Source organism: Panthera pardus, unplaced genomic scaffold (assembly GCF_024362965.1).
Source record: "Panthera pardus isolate Hobbes unplaced genomic scaffold, ASM2436296v1 HiC_scaffold_16, whole genome shotgun sequence".
Classification (NCBI taxonomy): Eukaryota; Metazoa; Chordata; class Mammalia; order Carnivora; family Felidae; genus Panthera; species Panthera pardus.
The window spans coordinates 20,866,726-20,889,255 of record NW_026526721.1 but is presented as its reverse complement, the minus strand read 5'-3'; positions in this window follow the sequence as shown (position 1 = coordinate 20,889,255).

The window sequence follows — 22,530 nt, the reverse complement described above, 5'->3', positions numbered from 1 at the left end:
AGAAGAAATATTTTTTATTCAATATATAGTATGTCACTCTGAATCCCCTTTCTCACTTCTGAAAACTGACATTCAAGTCCCTGTAGCATCATAGTTCAGAATAGTGAACACAGTTGCCCTATAAAGTTGGCCAAATAGAATTTTCAACACAATAGTGAAATAGTTGCTGAAATTCTCAAGCAGTGAGGCAAACTATTTTTCTAATTTTCCCCCATAAGAATTTGCACATTACAGAAAACTTTTTGGTGTATTACTCATACTTAGCCAGAAAAGTATTTTGTAAATATTATTTAATGATATTAGCTAAAGTTTCTGGGGAGAAAACAAGAGATTACTCTCTCCACTTTATTTTGACTATACATTCATTTAAAAACTACTAATGAATTAATAAAACTTACTCGCTTCTCTATGTGAAGTTACATACAACATATTTATCTATGTTATCCTACTTATTGACTAAATATATTATCCAGTAAAATATTGATAAAATAACATTCAAATATCTTAACATATACTGTAATCATCAGCTATAATCAACAAGGCGTCAACTTGATAATCAAATTATTAATAATAATAATTAATAATCAAAATTATATTAATATATTGTTATATATAGGATATTGAAAGTAAATAACATATAAGTGCATTGTTTTTCTTTCCTATAAAGAGAATAGCACTATCAATCGGGAGCTGTTAGGTTTTTTTTTTTTTTCCTTAAGTTTATTTCAGAGGGAGAGAGAGAGAGTGATCAGGGAATGGGCAGAGAGAGGGAGAGAAAAAATCTCAAGCAGGGTCCATGCTGTTAGCGCACCCAACCCGGGGCTTGATCTCACCATCTGTGAGATCATGACCTGAGCCAAAATCAATAGACACTTACCTGACTGAGCCACCCAGGTGCCCCAGGAGCTACAATTTTGCTAAGTCTTAACATTTCCCTGGGGTAAATGGAGTCAATATCACCTATCCCTATATACATAAGGACAAAAATGGTAGGTTAAATAAGCACATTCTGAACTCTTTGAGGAAAAAAAATATTACTATTCTTGTATTAGTTGTATTAGTATTCTTATTCTGAAACAGTCGTTATTTCCATGTAAAATAAAGCAAATGAATTACGTGGTTATTCTCACTCTGTCATTTCCTTGTGAACCAGAATTATCAATGTGTATGAACTGTGACACCATGTAATAGCTGATTAGGTCATATAAAAATTCCATAAGTTTGGATTGGCACAGAAATGGAAATATAACATGACCTCACAAGACATTTTATCTGAATAAAGTCATTTATACCTATTAATTCCAAATCCTCTGAAAAGGACAAGAAAAAATGATCCACTCGAATTATAATATTGACCGATTAAAAGAAAAATGGATTCCTTGGGGAAATAGACGATTTCTTGTCTAGGAAAGAAAATGTACAAAATGAGCATGGACCATCCTGACATACCAGATAACAAGAATACTAGTAAGGGTTATGCCCTAAAGATTTAAGAGCCAACATTCGGAGGTTCCCATTTGTCAAATATGGGACACTTTGATATATAGTACAGATAAGAGGTGTGATGGATTAAAACCCATCATAAATCCACGAGTTCATATTAACATGAAAAATAATAATTGCCCAAATCCTGAGAAAAACAGTTGACCAATTCATTTATTGAAAACTGAGTAAATGATAGAAAAATCTAGGTGACTGTCCCACCTTTCCTGTATGAACTATGCCATTAGGAAAGCAAACAATGGATGAAGAGTAGCATGCCTTTACAAATTATTTTACTTGAAAAGTTAAAATAAAATGATGGAATTAAATCACTACCATTTTTTAACCTCCAGTGGAAGATAGAAGGAAAATTTGAGTATAAATGGCAAAAACAAAAAGATCAAAAACCACAAGCAGATATGCTCTGCCTCCTATTAAAAGAATCTATTGTCATGGATGAAAACTATCAAATCTGGGGACACCTGGATGGCTCAGTCAAATGCCTGATTTCTGCTCAGGTCATGATCTGTAGTTTGTGACTTTGAGCCCCACATTGGGCTCTGTGCTGACATCTCAGAACCTGGAGCCTGTTTCTGATTCTGTGTCTCCCTCTCTCTGCCCCTCCCCCCCCTCTTTCTCTCTCAAAAATAAATAAACATTAAAAAGTTTTTAAAGAAAAAAAAACTATCAAATCTGTCCAAAACATTTTAAACTGTTTTATGAGGATGCAATCAACCCACTTCAGATTCAGAGAAACTTTCCAGATCAATGTCACAGGATCTAAAACAGATAAATTGTAAAGAACAGAAAAGAAAAAGAGATCTAACCTGTAGGGTACAAGTCACAGCAAGCTATAAAATGGAAAAAAAAAATTCTGGTGCTAATGATACACACATGCTTAACAAAACAGAAAGAGATTCAAGGAAACAAATTCTATAAATATCAGAATAAAGATTAACTATTGGAAGAAAGAATGGAGCTGTGATTGGTTTGGGAAACAAGGAAAGTCTTCTGGAATGACTCAGAAAGTTATATTTCTCAGCTTTTTCAGTGAATGCAAGTATGTTCAACATATAATTTGCTAACCAAATACAGACAATTCATTTGAGTAAGTTATCACAAAATTTAAAATAATGGAGTTTGAAATAAAAGTGGTTTTATTGCATTCTTCCATTTGTTAAGTAAGCTTGTTTAATCATGACACTGGTTTCTGAGGAATAAATGTAAAATTATTGACTATTCAATTTTCATATGAAACCTCTCTTCTACTTCATTTATGACATTCTTTCCTTTTCAGTGATTTAAGGGAATAAGCAGTTTATCATATTCTCCATCTGAGAACAGAAATCTTAGAGAATACATGATTTGAACAATCAAACACTTGAATGGACTTAGAAAAAATAATACAAATCATATCAACTTACATTTAACATTCCTTCCTCTACGAAGGCTTTGAAAGCATAGCGGAACGTGAAGATGACTACAACATAAATTCTGTGATAATCATGTGCCATTTTTGGCAGAATAATTTGTATTGCTCATTAAGTCCCTAATATATGACTTTTATATGCAATTACTAACTGGTTAAGAAACAATCAATGAGAGTATTTCCTACCAATTAGTGTTCTTTCTCATTAAATATTTAATTGCTTAATAGAACTAAACATCACATGTTTTTCTCCACACAAGTTGTGAAAGATGAAAGATAAAACAGCATATCTCATGAAATGTCATCTCCTACATCCAAATTGCTTTCCTTTTATTTTGCAATGATCTCTTTAATTGCCTTGATTAAATTCTTTTGACTAGCCTGTGGTGTTTTGTTTTGATCTTATAAGATTCTTAAGGAACGTTTCTAGGGAAAGCTTTTGCATGGTCACCCGTTTTCATGTGAAATTTGTGACTCTAACACCACATCCTTCCCACAAGTTACCAAAATCTCATTTTAATCACTTGCTAAAAACATTGAATGCTATAATAATAACGACCCTTACTCATTTGAAAAAAAAAAGTAGAGAATAAAAACCAGTAGGTTAAGCGTCTGACTTCAGCTTAGGTCACGATCTCACGGTCTGTGAGTCGGTGAGTTCGAGCCCCGCGTCGGGCTCTGGGCTGATGGCTCGGAGCCTGGAGCCTGCTTCCGATTCTGTCTATCCCTCTCTCTCTGCCCCTCCCCTGTTCATGCTCTCTCTCTCTCTGTCTCAAAAATAAATAAACGTTAAAAAAAATAAAAAAATAAATAAATAAACAAGTGGATGTATATCAAGTCTGATGGCGATGGGCATTATGAAGAAAATTAAAGCAAAAACTAAGGAGATAAAGTCAAGTCGTGGTTCGAGGGAGCATTTTATATGGTAGACAGTGTAGACCACACTAATAGGTGACAAATAATAGAGACCTAGAGGAAGACTGTAAGAACAGGTATCTTAGTGAAGAGAGCCTTAGGCAAAGGAAACTGCATGTATGATGACCATTAGGTTAAACAAGCATATTATGGTTAAGAAATAGCAAAACAGATTAATGAGCCCAGAGCAGAAAGAGAAAGGGAGAAAGTGATAAATTAGAATGTGTAGCCAGTATACAGTGTGTGTTGAGAGAATGGTTATCTGGGAAGGACATCACATAGTACTTTTATGGTATTTTAATTTCTATCCTGATAAAATAGAAGACCACTGGAGCTTAAGAAGAGTGAGGTGACGTAAGGCAACTTTTATGTTTTATATGAATCCCTCTGGTTGCCTTGTTGATAATAGACTGCAGAGAGGCGAGAATGGAGGCAAGTAGAAGTTTTAGGAGCTATTGGAACAATCTAAGAGTTCCAGTACTTAGATTGGAACTGGGCCAAGGCAATAGCTGTGTAGACAGTGAGAAACTGTATGAGTACCGATTTAAAATAATGTGGGTTTCTGGAATAAGCCCAGAAAACAATTACTATTAAATCTGAGAAGCGTAAGGATATTATCAATAAAATTTTAATGTAATATACTATACTTGTAAAGATATTTTGATTTATGTTGATATAGGTGAATATTCCCAATATTACCAGCATTCACAAAAATATAAGCATCATAAAGTCTAATATATCATATTGGATTTGCACCTGGAAAAATTATGGTCACAAAATTTTCAGAATATGAAGAAAAGTACTAAGAAAAAAAACATTTTCTATTTCAGAGATTGATTCAACAGATCAGAAGTTAGAGAAAAGTTTCTGGTCCAGATTCAGTGCCCTCACTGCTTTGTTGGAAAAATTCAGGCCCGATTAAACTTTCTTTGGATATTTAACAAAATTGTTTTCGTAATGATTAGGCTGGCATGTTTTTGTTTTTGTTTGTTTCTTGTTTTTGCATTGTGATCATCTTTTGAAAGATATGAAGGGATATTGAGGAATAAACAATGAAGCATAAATTTGAACTTTCTAAGCTGAGTGCTGTTTCACAGATGGCTGTCTGTAATAAATGTTAATGCAGTAAGTAAAGACTTTGATAAAAATAAAATCTAAAAAACGTGGAATGTCTTAAATGAGTAATAATTTAACGTATTATCATTGGATCTACATGTATCTAATTTCACTATCTGAACAAAGCAATAAAGGAAATATGTAGGAAGATTTCACTTATGATTTGCAGGAGTCTCCCAACCCCACACATGAAATAATTGATTTTACTTTAAATGTCTTTAGAGAGGACAGTCAACATTTTTTAATGCTAATGAATAGAAAATGTTTCTCATTACATTCATCTAAGAAATGTTGGTTTTACATGTAAATAGAATAATATTTAGCAAAACATCAATACCAACTTTTGAAATGGAAATTTTAGTAGAATCTAAAAGATCTTCTTTTTAAAAATACTGATAGGATGATGATTGCTTCAAAATATTTTATGCTCAGAATATAGGAACACATATATAACAATAAATATTACTCAACTAAAGATTATTCGATTATTTCTACAAAAGTTATTTTTGTTATTGCTTTACTTAAGTCCATAGAAAACTATTCACAAATTAGTGAACGCTGTGTCATCGGTTTGTACAATGAGATATACTTAACTTTTTGAGTAATACTATGGTTGATAAAAAGCACTAGTGAATTCGTTTGGCCTCAGAGACCTCCAAGGGAGAGTCGCACCTAAAATAATACGATATTTGGGGGTATGTAATTAAGTGGGGAAAAGCAACTCGTGTTTCTGAAAGAAAACTAAGAAAGAGAAGATTGACGTGGTTTAGAAGGTTTGTGGGAGGTTCCATCAAGAAGATCTGACTTGAACTGACCTTCAAAAGAAGCGGAACACTGAGATGACTCTTTTAGTTTCGGAGAATTACTATAAAAACATTGGAATTACATAAATGTAACTTGCAGGAATGAGTTGATCTACTCCACTGGATTCGGGATTGCTTGTGATTCTCCCCATGTTTGCTGCAGAGATTGTGGAAGAGGGGCTAGTAAGGGAGAGAAACACTGGAAGGTTAAGGGAATGCAAGAGACAGGGACCGACAGGAGCTAACTCCCATTCTCAGACAACTAGGGAGGACAAAGTATTTTGAATCTTTGATTTCCTTTATTTGTATTAATTTCAATACTTTGAGAATTCATTTATTTTATTCACAATTGAGAGGTTACGTGAATAATACACTCATGAAGATTTATAACAACATTGACTCTAATTATATGTATTGTTTCTGTATCTACAAGTTTCGGTAACCATCAATTTTTAAGAAAGAGAGAGAAGACAGAGAACTGAGGGATTATTAGAAAGTAACCTCAGTGAGTAAACATCGCTAGCTTCCTGAAGTTAGAAAAAAAAAAAGTTTTTGTTAATAATCAGTAACATCATTTTTTTTTCTTTTATTCCTGAAGGATAGCTGAAATGAGATGTAACTATGCCCAACTTCTCTTCTAGCTGAAAAACAAGAATTGGGTAGAAAGTCTGAAGTTTATGAAACACATTTTTAATCTGGGGAGAGAATAAGTCAAGTCAGGTGGGATCTGTTGAGTAGAGCAACTAAAAACCATTGAGGCCACACATTAACTGAGTGACTGAAGTTAAGCATAATGGGTGGTGGACAGAATAGCCTCCCCCTACCATGCCCCAAAATGTTTACCACCTAATCTCTGCAAAAGATAATTTGCAAAAGTGATGAAGTTAAGGATCTTGAGATAGGGAGAATATTCTGGACTATCCCTCTGGGCCCAATGTAATCATTAAAGATCTTTAATTATTTACTTATTTATTTTTACTTTTTTTTAAATGTTTATTTTTTAAGAGAGAGAGAGACAGAGACAGAGTGTGAGGGGCAGAGGGGCAGAGAGGGGGAGACACAGACTCTGAAGCAGGCTCCAGGCTCTGAACTGTCAGTGCAGAGCCTGACATGGGGCTCAAACTCAGAAATGCAAGATCATGACCTGAGCTGAAGTCCCACACTTAACCGACTGACCCACCAGGCGCCCCTAAAGATCTTTATAGGGGAAAGAGGGAAACAGGAAAATCAGAAAAGGAGATGTGAAGACAGAAACAGAGGTTAGGGTGATGTGATTGCTGCCTGAAAGAGAGCCTTGAGCCAAATAATACGCGTAGCTTCTAGAAACCGGAAAAAGGCCAAGAAATGGATGTGACCCTGGGCCTCTGGTGGGAGCACGGACCTGCTGACACCTTGATTTTAGCATTGTGAGACGGACTTGAACTTCTGATCTCCAGAACTGTAGATAATGACTTCATGTAATTTTAAGCCACTAAGTCTAATATTTTTTTTTTTTTTACAGCAACAATAAGAAAACAAGGCAGTACTAAGGGAGACCTTGAATAGCATTGATATATCCTACCAGCAATAGAATTTTCGGGGGGAATGAAACAAGTATTTTGCAGGATAGCACGTAATAGAGTAAAGAGAAGAACTGTAGAAGTGTTTCTTTTCCCTCAACGACCTCTAATCAGAGAAAAGATTAGGTAGTCAAACATAGGTCATACTGGTAACCAGTTCCAGAATAGATTAAAATGATCTCCTTCAAATTCTTATCTGCTTTTAGCTACCACACTCTTCCTCCACTCTTTTCATCCAGACTTCTACAAAGAGTTCTCTACATTTTTCATCTATAATTGAATATGTTTATTTGTTCTTCATTTAACAGTCCCGGAGTTTTACCTTTACATCTAGATTGCATGTGATCTTGCACTGATTACCAAAAATTTCCAGATTCCTTCTCAGATTTCTTAAAAGATATCCATTGTTACTTTTTCCCCAAAATTTAAGCAAAATGAGAAAACACTAAAAAATGTTTTTCTAGCTTTATTGAGAAATAATTGACTCACATCACTGCACACACCTTGATGGCTTCATTTACTTATATTGTAAAATGGTTACCACAAGTTCAGCTAACATCCATATAGATGGGGTAAAAAGAAAAGAAAAAGAAACTAATTTTCTCCTTGTGAAAACAGTATTGGGATTTACTCTTTTCACGTCCTTCTTACATATCATACAGTGGTGTTAGCTCTAGTCATCATATTGTACATTACATCCCTAGGACTTATTTCTCTTATAAAATTTTTTTAATGTTTATTTATCTTTAAGAGGGAGAGAGACAGAGCATGAGTGAGGGAGGGGCAGAGAGACAGAGGGAGACACAGAATCTGAAGCAGGCTCCAGGCTCTGATCTGTCAGCACAGAGGCTAACATGGGGCTCCAAGCCACAAACCATGAGATCATGACCTGAGCCAAAGGTGGGCGCCCAACTAACAGCCACCCAGGCACCCCAGACTTATTTGTCTTATAAATGGAAGTTTTTACCTTTTCACCACCTTCTCCCATTTCCCCTCCTGTTACCCCCTGTGTCTGGTAAGCACAGGACTGATGTCTAACAGAAACACAAGAAGGGATCATTTTTTTTAATTTAAATTCTAGTGAGCACATATGGTAAAACTGTTTTCGGTTGTAGAATTTAGTGGTTCATCACTTACATATAACACACACTGCTCATCACAAGTGCCCTCTTTAAGACCCATCACCCATTTAGCCCATCCCTCTGCCCACCTCCCTTCACCAACTCTCTGTTCTCTATAGTTAAGAGTCTTATGGTTTATTTCCCTCCTTTTACCCCTTTCCCATATGTTCATGTTTTGTTTCTTTAATTCTACATATGAGTGAAATCATATGGTATTTGTCTTTCTCTGACTTATTTCACTTAGCATAATACACTCTAGTTCCATCCATGTCACTGCAAACGGCAAGATTTCATTCTTTTTGATGGTTGAAAACTACTCCATGGTATGATGTGTGATTGTGTGTGTGTGTGTGTATAATGTGTGTATACATACATATACATATACATATGTATAAGTATATATATACATATATATACATATATACATACATATATATATATGTATATGTATATATACACACGTGTGTGTGTGTGTGTGTGTGTGTGTGTGTGTGTGTGTGTACGTATATACCACATCTTTATCCATTCATCAGTTGAGGGACATTTTGGGCTCTTTCCACAAGTTGGCTATTGTTGTTAATGCTGCTATAAACATCAGGGTGCATGCCCCTCAAGTCAGTATTTTTGTACCCTTTGGGTAAATACCTAATTATGCAATTCCTGGGTTACAGGGTAGTTCTATTTTTAAATTTTGAGGAGCCTCCATACTATTCTCCAGAATGGCTGCACCAGCTTTCATTCCCACCACCAGTGCAAGTGGTTTCCTCTTTCTCCACATCCTTGCCAACACCTGTTGTTTCCTCTGTTGCTAATTTTAGCCATTCTTATGGGTGTGAGGTCGTATCTCATCATGACTTGGATTTGTATTTCCCTGATGATGAGTGATGTTGAGCATCTATTCATGAGTCTGTTAGCCATTTGTATGTCTTTTTTTTGGAAAATGTCTGTTAATGCCTTTTACTCATTTTTAATTAGATTATTTATTTTGGGGTGTTGATTTTGATAAGTTTTTTATAGATTTTGGATACTAACCCTTTATCAGATGCGCCATTTGGAAATCTTTTCTCTTTTCCACAGGTTGTCTTTTAGTTTTGCTGATTGTTTTCTTTGCTGTGCAGATTTTTATCATGATGAGGTCCCAATAGTTCCTTTTTGCTTTTGTTTCCCTTGTCTCCTGCAATGTGTCTAGTAAGAAGTTGCTGTGGCCAATGTAAAAGAAGTTGCTGCCTAGGATTTTGATGGTTTCCTGTCTCACATTTAGGTCTTTCATACATTTGGAATTTATTTTCATATATGGAGTAAGAAAGCGGTCCAGTTTCATTCTTCTGCATGTTGCTCTCCAGGTCTCCCAACACCAGACATTTAAAAAAATATACTTTCTTCCAATCCACGAGCATAGACTATTTTCCAATTTCTTTGTGTCATCTTCATTGTCTTTCATAAGTGTTCTACGGTTTTCATTTTACCTCTTTGGGTAGGTTGATTCCTAGGTATCTTATGGCTTTTGGTCCAATTGTAAATGGGATCGATTCCTTGATTTCTCTTTTGCTGCTTCATTTTTGGTATATAGAAACGCAACAGATTTCTTTATGGTGATTTTATATCCTGCAACGTTGCTGAATTTGTATATCAGTTCTAGTAATTTTTTAATGGTATCTTTTGCATTTTCTACACATTGTCTGAGAATAGTGAAAGTTTGACTTCTTCCTTGCTGGTTTGGATGCCTTTTATTTCCTTGTCGTCTGATTGCTGAGGCTAGGACTTTCAGTACTCTGTTAAATAACAATGGTGAGAATGGACATCCCTGTCTTGTTCCTGACTATTCAGGAAAAACTCTCAGGCTTCCCCATTGATGATAATATTAGACCTGTTTCTTTTGTATATCGCCTTTATAATGTTGATGTATGTTCCATCTCTAACTACTTCGTGGAGGGTTTTTATCAAGAATGGATACTGTACTTTGTCAAAAAAAATGTTAATGCATGTATTAAAAGGATCATATGGTTCTCTTCCTTTCTTTTATTAATCTGGTATACCATGTTGATTGACTAGCAAACATTGAACCACATATGTAGCCCAGGAATAAATCCCACTTGATATAAATAAATCCCACTTGAATAATTCTTTACTGTACTCTTGGATTTAATTTGCTAGTATTTTGTTGAGAATTTTTCCATCCATGTTTACCAGAGATATTGGCCTGTGATTTGCCTTTTTAGTGGAATCTTTGTCTAGTTTTGGAATCAAGGTAATGCTGGCTTCATAGAATGAGTTTGGAGGTTTTGCTTCCATTTTTATTTTTGGAACAGTTTTAGAAGAATGGGCATTAACTCTTCTTTAAGTGTCTAGTGGATTTCCCTTGGGAAGCCATCTGGACCCGGACTTATCTTTTTTGGGAGATTTTTGATTACTGATTCAATTTCTTTGCTGGTTATGGGTGTTTTCAAATATTCTATATCTTCCTGTTTCAGTTTTGGTAGTTTGTATGTTTCTGGGAATTCATACCCTGTTCCAGAATTCCGAGTTTGTTGGCATAAAACTTTTCATAATATTCTCTTATAATTGTATTTCCTTGGTGTTGGTTGTGATCTCTCCTCTTTCATTCAATACTTTATTTTTGGAAGTTCTTTCTCTTTTCTTTTTGATAAGTCGGCCTAGAGGTTTATCAATTTTATTAATTTTTTCAAATAACCAGCTCTTAGTTTAATTGATATGTTCTACTGTTTTTGTTTGATTGTGTCTATATGGTTTATTTCTGGTCTAATATTCATTATTTCCCTTTTGCTGGCTTCAGGCTTTATTTGCTGTTCCTTTTCTAGCTCCTTTAGGTGTAAGGTTAGGTTGTATATTTGAGATTTTTCTTGCTTCTTGTTATAAACTTGTATTACTATATACTTCCCTCTTATGACTGCCTTTACTGTATCCCAAAGGTTTTGGACTATCACGTTTTCATTTTAATTTGCCTCTATATGTTTCTTTTATTAATTTCTTCTGTAATTTCCTGGTTAGACCATTCATTCTTTAGTAGGATATTCTTTAACGGTCCTGTATGTGTGGTCTTTCCAAATTTTTCATGTTGTTGACTTCAAGTTTCATAGTGTTGTGGTATGCGTGGTATGATCTCAATTTTTTTGTGCTCACAGAGGGCTAATTTGTAACCTAGGTTGTAATCTACCCTGGAGAATATTCCATGTGCTCTCTCAAAAAAAATGTGTATTCTGCTGCTTTAGAATGAAATGTTCTGAATATGTCTGTTGTCTTTCTGGCCCAGTGAATCATTCAAAGCCAATGTTTCCTTTTTGAGTTTCTGCTTAGATGATCTGTCCATTAATGTAAGTAGGGTGTTAAAGTCCTCTACTATTATCGTATTACTATCAATGAGTTTCTTTATGTTTGTTATTAATTGATTTATATATTTCGATGTTCCGAAGTTGGGTATATATATATACACACATATATGTACATACAACTTTAAGTCTAAAATGAGTCTCTTGTAAGCATATAGATGGGTCTTATTTTTTCATGCATTCTGATACCCTATAACTTTTGAGTGGAGCATTTAATCCATTTACCAGAAGATTGATTATTGATAGATAAGAATTTAGTGCCATTGTATTACCCATAAAGTCATTGTTTCTGGAGATTTTCTGTTCCTTTGTAGTCTTGGTTGATTTTGGTCTTTCTTTCCCACTTAAACAGTCCCCTTTAATATCTCTCTCAGGGCTGGTTTAGTGGTCATGAGCTCCTTTAGTTTTTGTTTTTCTGGGAAGCTTTTTATCTCTTTCTATTCTGAATGACAGCCTAGTTGGATAATGTATTCTTGGCTGCATATTTTCCCATTCAGCATGTTGAACATATCATACCACTCCCTTCTGGTCTGCCAGGTTTCTGTGGAGAAATCTGCTACTAATGTGATAAGCTGATTTGTCTTCCCTTGTATGTTACAGATTTCTTTTCCCTTGCTGCTTTCGGGATTATTTCCTTATTGCTATATTTTACAAATTGTACTACAATATGCCTTGGTGTTAGCCTGCTTTTGTTGAATTTGGATGGGAGTTCTCTGTGCCTCCTGGATTTGGATGTCTGTTTCCTTCCCCAAATTAAGGAAGTTTTCAGCTATTATTTACTCAAATGAACCGAGAAGGAATATTTTTTGAACCTCTCAAGTTTGCAAAAGGATTTTTTGCCTATAAAATGTACAGGTATAATCATATGTTGACCATCAAACTAAGTACTTGAGAAGTGTGTGAAAGAAGTCCGTTACTGCATGATTTTTATATGAAGCATTTGATATATTTATTATATGGGTTATGGTTTTAAGTGTATTGAAATATACTGCCTGAACTTTTGTAGATGGTATCTATCATTCATTTTTTTTCTATCATTCACCTCTGTCATCATATTTTCATTAATATCACAGACTTTTGAGAAAAAAATTGATGATATCAAAACAGCTTTTTATATCCTCAATATTATACTAGAGATGAATTAAAATACAAGAAAATAACCAAGAGTGATAACATGAAATAGTAGTTCTGCTGGAACTTCTATTCTCTATTGATTAGTGGAGTTACTTGGATGAGAGTATGAAAAATTTAGCAACAGCTAAAACAAAGCAAAAAGGTATAAAAGTCTTCAGCTTTCTATCCCACCTGAATCAGGATTTCACACACAGCTTTAAATATTGTATGTGTGGGGGCGCCTGGGTGGCTTGGTCGGTTGGGCGGCGGACTTCAGCTCAGGTCATGATCTCGCGGTCTGTGAGTTCGAGCCCTGCAACGGGCTCTGGGCTGACAGCTCAGAGCCTGGAGCCTGTTTCGGATTCTGTGTCTCCCTCTCCCTCTGCCCCTCCCCTGTTCATGCTCTGTCTCTCTCTGTCTCAAAGATAAATAAACATTAACAAAAATTTAAAAAAATATTGTATGTGTGATATTGTGAATACTACATGCAGTAATATTTAAATAACAGAAAACCAACTTTTTTCTATATAAATTTTTAAATCATGTAGAATCTAGTAAACTTTTCAGAAGTTTGACACAAATTACATAGGTTTATCCAAACATTATCCAAATATTTAAAAATATTATCCGTTGCAACATTCAGGAAATGAAAAGAGATATTGATTATTGCATTATAAAGAAAATACATACTTATTTTTAGTATTCACGTTAATAAAACTGATTACCGTCAAATGGTCAGTGAAGTATCTGACAATTATTATGATGTAATAAATATAATGATTGATGTTCTGTTAGCAATAATGATGCCATTGTATTTCCAATCAAAATTTCAAACTGTAATTCCCATGATATTGTAGGGTGAACAAATGATAAATGCATAGAATTTTTATTATGTTTATGTTTTTGTCTACACATCTTTCTAATTTAATTTACTCACTTTAACTTTCTCCAATAGTAGCAATACACATGACATTAGATTACATTCTTTTTCCTTTAGATCAGGCAGGTAAGAAAGAGCAGAATGAAGAGTAATCATTGAGCTCTTGTTCATTTTCATCATGAAGCCACAAGGCAAGAATCTCAACACCCATTTTTTTCTTGCCCCCAAGATATTAGTGACTGGTAGTAAAATTTCCAGGAAGCACATTATGAACGTGTCTGAGAAATTTATTTTGGTTCCAGTTTTCTTCTTCTTCCTTTTTTTTTTTCCCACCTTTCCTCCTTTCCTCCCTTCTTCCTTCCTTCCTTTCTTCCTTTCCCTTATGTTTGTTGTGTTAGATCTATTTTCTATCATAACGTTGTTAGTTGAACATGTCAGAATAATTAGATAAGACGGTTTATTTGCATTGTTGCTGTTTGTATTCTAAGCCACAGGTTGCACTAAACAGCATCCTCTAGTTGATTTAAGAAGTTAGTATGAAATAAACCTAATTAAACACAACAGACCTAAGTGAAATACTAAATGAGGACAATTTCTATTATTTTGCCACACTCTTATCTGTGATTTGTTTTCAGTCTTGTTTTCTAAGTGTCATGTGTGTACCAGATGAAAATTATAAAAGAAAGAAATAACTAATATTAGACAGGAAAAAGGAGGGAGGAAAAACACAGTCAACTACAGGTGTTCTTTTCATACACATCTTACTTAGCAGCAAGCTAAGTATTTTACATTCTCTCATACACTCCTGTTGAATTTTGTAGATTGCTTATAATAACTGAACTTCTTCCAAATGCTTTAAAGAAGCCTCTTCAAGCTGGAGCACTTTACCCAGTAGGCTGCTTTGACAGAAAGTGCCAATTAAAGGCAATAGAAAAAAAATGGAGAGAATTTGCCTCAAAAAAAAAAAAAAAACACAGAACATTTTGCTAATATGGATTTAAAGAGGAACAGTTAATTTTTGAGTCAAAATTTGAACTTTCTGCACAGTTTTTAAAAATATTTTTGAGACTCAGTAGAAATAGAGCAAAGGAAATTAAAAAAAAACTTGTAACACATATGCACAGCTAAAAAACTAGACAAGTCTAAAGCAAATAGGGAAATAACTATGATAATATTTTTAAACCATTTATATGTTCTTGAAATGTACGTCCATCGTACAAATGCAGTATGATCTTCAACCATTTAATGGACTTACAATCACTAACATTGTTCCTATAAACATTCTTAAGGTAGAAAACATATTTATCTAAGTACAAGAATAGATGCATTCCCAGAGTAAAACTGAAAAGAATACACAAAACATAAATTATAGGATTGTTATTTGTATAAGAAAAAACACGTATGTAGTATATATACTTCCTACCACGCTACTTAAGGAATAACACTACTACTCAATATATCGGGGCTTACAACAGTGCAACGTAAGAGATAGCTACATACTTTTGTGGCTAAAGAACAATTTATAAATATTCTTACGTTACAGTCTTACCATGATTATATTTTATAATATACGTTTAGAATGTTATTGTATTGGGACAATTTGCATTCCCATAAAAATATTTGAACACAAAGTATTTTTGTATCAGAGTCTCTGCTATAGCTCAAACAAATTCGATCCATTTTAACATTGACAGGTTACATATAGTTGGTGGAACACAATTTGCATGCACTTAATAGAGCAACTGATACAACTGTGATACTCTTTATAATATTCTGCTTCCTAAGAAATCCAGCCATTTGCAGTAATGATATAGGTAACAGGTAGTAAATATAGCAGTAGCTCAAATTAATGAAAAATGAGGTCTGTCTAATATATAAAGTATCTTTAATGAAATAAAGTTTTCTTATATTCAAAAAGATTCAATTGGTAACTATATTAACAAAACAATTAAATGGGAGAATTGAGAAAATGTATTTTGAAAGGTAACACAGAAAGCATGAAGAGTGAATGATTTATGGAAATATCAAGGACTAAAGGATATAGAAAAAGAAGTAGGAGAATAATGAATAAAAATTACTTTTCATTTTTTTACACTCTTTAATACTTAGAATTTTCATACTTGGAATTTTAAACACAAACATGTATGTTTAAATTTAAATTTAAATTTAAAATAAATTTAGGGGTGCGTGGGTGGCTCAATAGGTTGAGCGTCCACTTCGGCTCAGGCCATGATCTCCCGGTTTGTGAGTTCGAGCCCCGCATAGGGCTCTGTGCTGACAGCTCAGAGCCTGGAGCCTGTGTTGGATTCTGTGTCTCCTCCTCTCTCTGCGCCTCCCCTGCTCATGCTCTGTCTCTTTGTCTCTCAATAATAAACGTTAAAAAATTTTTAAATTTAAACTACATTTAAACTAATGACTTCATTCTACTTCCATTTCCCCAAAGAAAACTAAAACTAAAAATATTAATTACAATGTATATTAAATATTATAAAAATATCAGTAAATATGTATATGTATTAACTGATTTGGATAGATAGAAAATGACCATGTCCTAGAGTAGAGAATGTTATACAGAGTGCAAATCTCATCAAATTCATTTAAAAATGAATAAAAATACTAGTTGAATTTTTTTGAAACTTACTGATTCTAAATTCTGTGAAAGATGAAAGAATCAGAAGAGTCAAAACATATTAAAGCATTTAAAGACATATAGAGCAAGGATGTAGAATAATATGGAGGAGGTTCAGGGAGTTTTCATTATCATTCATGAAATTAACCGTAAAGTTGCATTAAAAATATAAGTTAAATAAACAATGTGGCATTGGAAGATCAATGTAACAGACAAAATTATGTACATTTAGTAATAATGGCTGACATTTATTGAGCACTTACTGTATATTCCAGGTACTTAAATATATTATAAGTGGCTAGAACCTATAAGGGAGATACTATGATTATTTCAATTTTATAGTTGAGTAAACTAAGGCTCACTAACATTCATATCTTGCCCAAGATCGACATCATATAGCTAACCAGCAGCAGGAGAGAGACTTGACATAGAGCAGGCTCCCCTCAGAGAAGGGTCATAAGTGCTGATCCATCGCCCAGAAATGTCCTCCCTTGCTTAATCTCATGGCAAACATATTCATTTTTCACACCTTTTTCAAATATTAGTAACCATTTTCCTTTCAAACAGGATGTAGTCAGTCTTCAGAGTCTTTGTATTTTTCATTCTTAAGCCATGTTTTATTTGAAGTCTGGCTCTTACGTCTTACAACTCTTGCATTATTTAAATGTTGTATTTCTTCCTCAACTTTGGCATTTAAAAACAGGTATCAGTCCTAATTTTTGCCTATTTGATTGGCAAACAGATTGAATAGAAAACTCTTCAGGTCTTCTAATCTTTCTATATTTCTTCTTGATCAGAATGTGGTACCACTTCTTGGTGCTATTTTGAGCAACTATATAGATTTTAAACCTTTGAACCATATTAGATTATGTCCTAGGCATGTGTGTGTGTGTGTGTGTGTGTGTGTGTGTGTTAACTTTACTCAGCAGGAGAATAAAAGATTTTTTATGTCATTCCTCAAGATCGTGAAAGCTAACGTTTGTATTGATCATTCTCAGTTTTAATCAGCTTTTCAAAAATGTGTCAAATGATCAGCTTCCCTTAGCAATAATTTTACTTTTTTCCCCAATTTAATTTATTCCCAAGTAAGAATAGGAACATGCAAGCATATTAGCATGTTCCTGAGAAACATAGCTCTTAAAGTTTCGATGTAGTCGGTTAAACATACAGGCAAAAAAAAAAAAAAAAAAAACCTAAACTATTTGAGCTTACTTTTCACCTGAAAATGTTACAAAAATCCCATTTGTAGATGGGAATATCGCTAAAGAGAAGTGTTGAAAAATATTAGCAAATAGAAATTAGATTTGGTGCAAAGAAGCATTATCATCATATCAGTGCTTGCTTTGACTCCATTTTGTAGAGAAACAAATAAAAGAAAATATGGTTGCATTGAGTGATAGAAGAACCAAAGTATACAGAATATATCATCTCATCAGACTTATGAAAACACATGAAATTTCTTTGTTTACCTTAAAAGATACAAACTAGGGTCATGTAATTCTGTACTGTTTTAGCCCTCACTCTTCATTTCCCCCCTTCATCTACCACACAGAACACACATTTACACGTAAAATATAAGTTCCTTTTCTGGCATCTGATTCTTCCTACTTCTGAGGAATCTCAAAAAGGAAGATTTACCAAGGTTTTAAGAAAGGACATGGATTTGTTCATTCTCAGAGAAGCTTGGTGAAGTTTATTGCATGATTATGCTCTTTCCATGTGTTTCATTTCGTTTTTCTCATTTCCCTGTATAATTGTATCCTCTTTTGAGGTTCAAGTTAGTAAAACATTACTCATATGAGAGAGAGTCGAACTGTTTTATTAAATCAAAATGTGGCTCCATATTAAAGAAGCTTTCTTTATGTTTCTATCTATAGTTTCCATCACACTATTGTCCCCTCAAATACTTCCTGAGGCCTATATTGTTGTAGTTGCCCAAAATATTCCTCCCTTTGAAATTTGAGGGAGTTTTTTGACATTATTTTCTCTAAAGGTATTTTTAAGAGCTATGCCAAGGACTCATATATAACTGGTTTTACATTCTGCCTCATGCTCAATATATGTGAGTATATTTTAATGGGGTCTATTCATTTTTCTGTTTCTTTATAAAATAACAATTGCCAGAATAATTTTATTTTTATCTTCTATTTGTTTTCTGACCTTTGCCAACTTGCTTTTTAATTGTATGTTGTGTTATTCTTTCTTAATTTCCAATGCACATGTTTTGAACTCTTTTGTTCTAGAGACTATTTGATTCAAGTGTTTATTTCATTTCATTTTATGGAGAAATGGAGAATCCATCTATAGTATTCTTATTATTTTTATTAAAGGAGAAGAAAAGCCAAAGATGAGTTTCCTCTGTTATTTAGACATTCCAGGTGAAATTTCAAATAGACATTAGAAGAATTACAACAAATTATGAAATAAACATTTCTGAACGACACTTTACTATGAGGAATGATTTTCAGAGCACCTTACAAGAAAACATTTTTCTCTAGTACAAAGACTTGTTAGAAAAGACTATTAAAATGGTGATGTGTATAATTTCATAATTTGTACTATATCACCATGCTTTGTAGACACAAGCAAAATTTGATGGAACTCGTTTCACACATCGAAAATACACATTTTGAAATACGGATGTAAAGTTGTTAAATAAAGAGAAACTAGTTGGTTCATGACTGGTTGAAAGCAACTTACAAATTTCACATGAACCAAGTAAGACTATCAGATTTGTGGTTCCTAGGGTGAGACCATTATTTGACTAAAAATATAGAAGCTGTAAGGAAAGATCCATAGGAACAAAATTAATCAAGATCCGAATTTATTCATTTTAAGTCAATATCCCCCCCAAAGATCACTGATAACAGACATTATTTCAGGCAGCCCCAAAGTTGTAAAGCTATACTAAAAAAAATTATTCACTGCAAAATTACTCAGAATGTATAGGATCAGGACAAACAGATTGGATATCCTCAAGATATAGTTTAATGAAAGGGTGGAAGTAAGATGTTTTGTTAATCTCACCTCAAAAATCAAGGTCTTCTGTTCTTTTAAACAAAAGGCAAAATTACTGCCTAAGATTTGACTTCTTAATTTCTGTTTTTACCTATCATCAAAAATGCCCTTACTTCATGCTGAGGAGGTTTCAAATGAATAGATCCCAGCTTACTTTGTATCTTTTTAAAATTTGTTCAATGTTTATTCATTTTTGAGAGAGAGAGAGAGTGTGAGTGGGAGAGGGTCAGAGAGAGAGGAAGACACAGAACTCGAGGCAGGCTCCAGGCTCTACACTTTCAGCACAGACCCTGACATGGGTCTCGAACCCACAAACCTGAGCCACAGTTGGACACTTAACCAATGAGCCAGCCAGGTGCCCTTGGATCTTTTTATTAAAACTATTGATGCCTTTCTGAAGATCATGATCCCTGTTAACATATATGTGAATCACTCCCACTTTTTGCAAGTCTTCTCTTACCCGGATGGCTAAGCCAGCCAAATTATCTTGAATTATTAGCTCTGTTTTAGATATGAGAGTTTCTGATATTTCTGAAACTTATGCACGTCAATTTTTGTTTATACTCTTTATTTGGAATAATCTGAATATATAGTAAGGTATAAGCTTAAGATAATAAATATATTATGAGTCATTTATGTTAGTGTAAATAGAAGGTGAAATTTACACTATTTGTCCAAAGGCAGCTTGGTAAACATGAAGTTTAATAGTAAACAATAAGATCCTGAAATATTGGTGCTTTGAACGTTCTTAATTTTGATACAATATGGACTTATATAAAATATTTTAATGATTTTACATTAAAATTTCTAGTTTTCTTGGTTTCAGATCTTTCCCTTATTTTAAGAATATTTTAATTTAGATGTTAGTTTTAAAACAATCATTCCTCATATTTGTTAATGCAAATATTTAAGATCACTAAATGTCTGGGGCACTTGGGTGGCTCAGGAGGTTAGGCATCCAACTCTTGATTTCAGCTCAGGTCATAATCTCACAGTCCGTGAGACTGAGTCTCATGTCCAACTCTGTATAGGCAACAATGAGCCTACTTGGGATTCTCTCTCTCCCTGTCTCTCTGCCTACCTCCCTACCACCCCCGGCTTGTGCGTGCGTGCATGGGTACACAGTCTCATTTAATCAATCAATTACTCAATCATTCAAATCACCAAATGTCTAGAAAAATCACTAAATATCTACTTTGTGCATGTGAAATTTATAAGGTGTCGCTGCCAGTTCTCATCAACAATCTCATTTGATTGTTGTGTGTTGAAAATTTTTAAGATTAATTACATAGATACATTTCATTCTGTAATTCCATCTTCTCGTTGTCTATCCATCATTAATCTTTTCTAATTATATATACAATGAATATGGAGAAAAGTATTTTAAAGCATATTTATCAATTTCTGGAGGGTAGGTTGAGAATATCATTTAAATGATCTTTTTATCCATTTATATTTTATTTATTTTTCTTAAAAGATATGCAAATTATATAGCCTATCTGAAATAATATGTTTCTATAATATATTTATTTGACCTAACCTATAGGTTATCAGCCTATCACTATAACTTTATGTTATTCAAGCTAATTCTGTAATAAATATACAAATCTGAAGACATAGATTTATGGATGCTTGATATCTACCTTCTGTTTGTGAAATATACATATATTACTTGGTTCCCTGACTTCAGTCAATTCAAAAATTGGCAGAAATAGCATGTAAAGAGAGTTGATTTTTAATTTGATAAGTGATTAATTACATTAAAAATCTGTATTAATAACAACCGAACAAGTCCAATTTGGTTGAAGGGCATTGTAATAGAAAAGTAGAAATAGGAAGTAAACAAATTTCAGCTCTACACCAGAAATTCTAGATGACCGTAAGCTGCTAACTGGACACAGGTGGCTGTTCTCTCAGGAGAGCACTTCATAATAGCTTTTAAATGAGGAAATGGGAATCATCAGTTTTAGATACTTTTGAAATCTCACAAGTGTGAAAGCCTTCATACATCATAACTGAAATAATGGGAAGTGATTAATAAACGTCATTGACATAAATGAGTTGCCAGATGTATCCTATCCTCAAGTGAGCATGAGAAAAAAACGCAAAAGAACCTCATAAAATGTGTCATAACAGTTTGTGACAACTTACGTTAAACCACAAAGATGATTCCAATTTCCAAAATAATGTAATTTTAGAAAGCTATTTATTCTGAGAATAAATCCAAGTTCCATATTTTAGCGTTTGAAAGATTGCATTTTTTCCTTCTATCTCAAAGCATAATTATAAACAAACCAAAAATAAAAATATGCATAAAATATAATGAAGCCCTCAATCAAATTAACAAAGAAGAGGGGAATATATAAAGTACTCCACTTAAAATAAGTGACAAAAAAGAAAAAAAATAGTCCCTTAATATGTTTATAAGAAAGTAAGTTAAAATAGTCAATTTACTAGGTTTTAATTTTAAACCTAAGTACTAAATTAGTTAATCTATGCCATGATGCATGTTATTAGATGGTCATTACAAAGTTAAATTTTAGAAAGTCATGTTAAAATAGTAAGTTTTACTTTTCCTATCAGAAAGCCAATCCTTGGCAAAGATCAACATTTTAATATATTTTATAAAGAACCATGTTTTTTTTTCTTTCCAATTTTAATAGAAATTGTGTAGACGAGCCACAATAAAACCATAATAGAATTGTATTTAATACAAATTATGGTTCAGCCATTTTATTATCAGGTAAATTTTGGTCTACTGTCAAACAATGTGTCTCTCAATGCTCCTCAATGTCAAAACAGATTCTTCTATTTTTAAATATTTACCAAAGATTTTATTTTATTTTTTTTTGGTGGAAATAATAGGCATTTTTATTTTTATTTTTTAACGTTTATTTATTTTTGAGACAGAGAGAGACAGAGCATGAACGGGGGAGGGTCAGAGAGAGGGAGACACAGAATCTGAAACGGGCTCCAGGCTCTGAGCTGTTAGCACAGAGCCCGAGGCGAGGCTCGAACTCACAGACCGTGAGATCATGACCTGAGCCGAAGTCGGCCGCTTAACCGACTGAGCCACCCAGGCGCCCCAATAATAGGCATTTTTTAAATTAGATCTGTG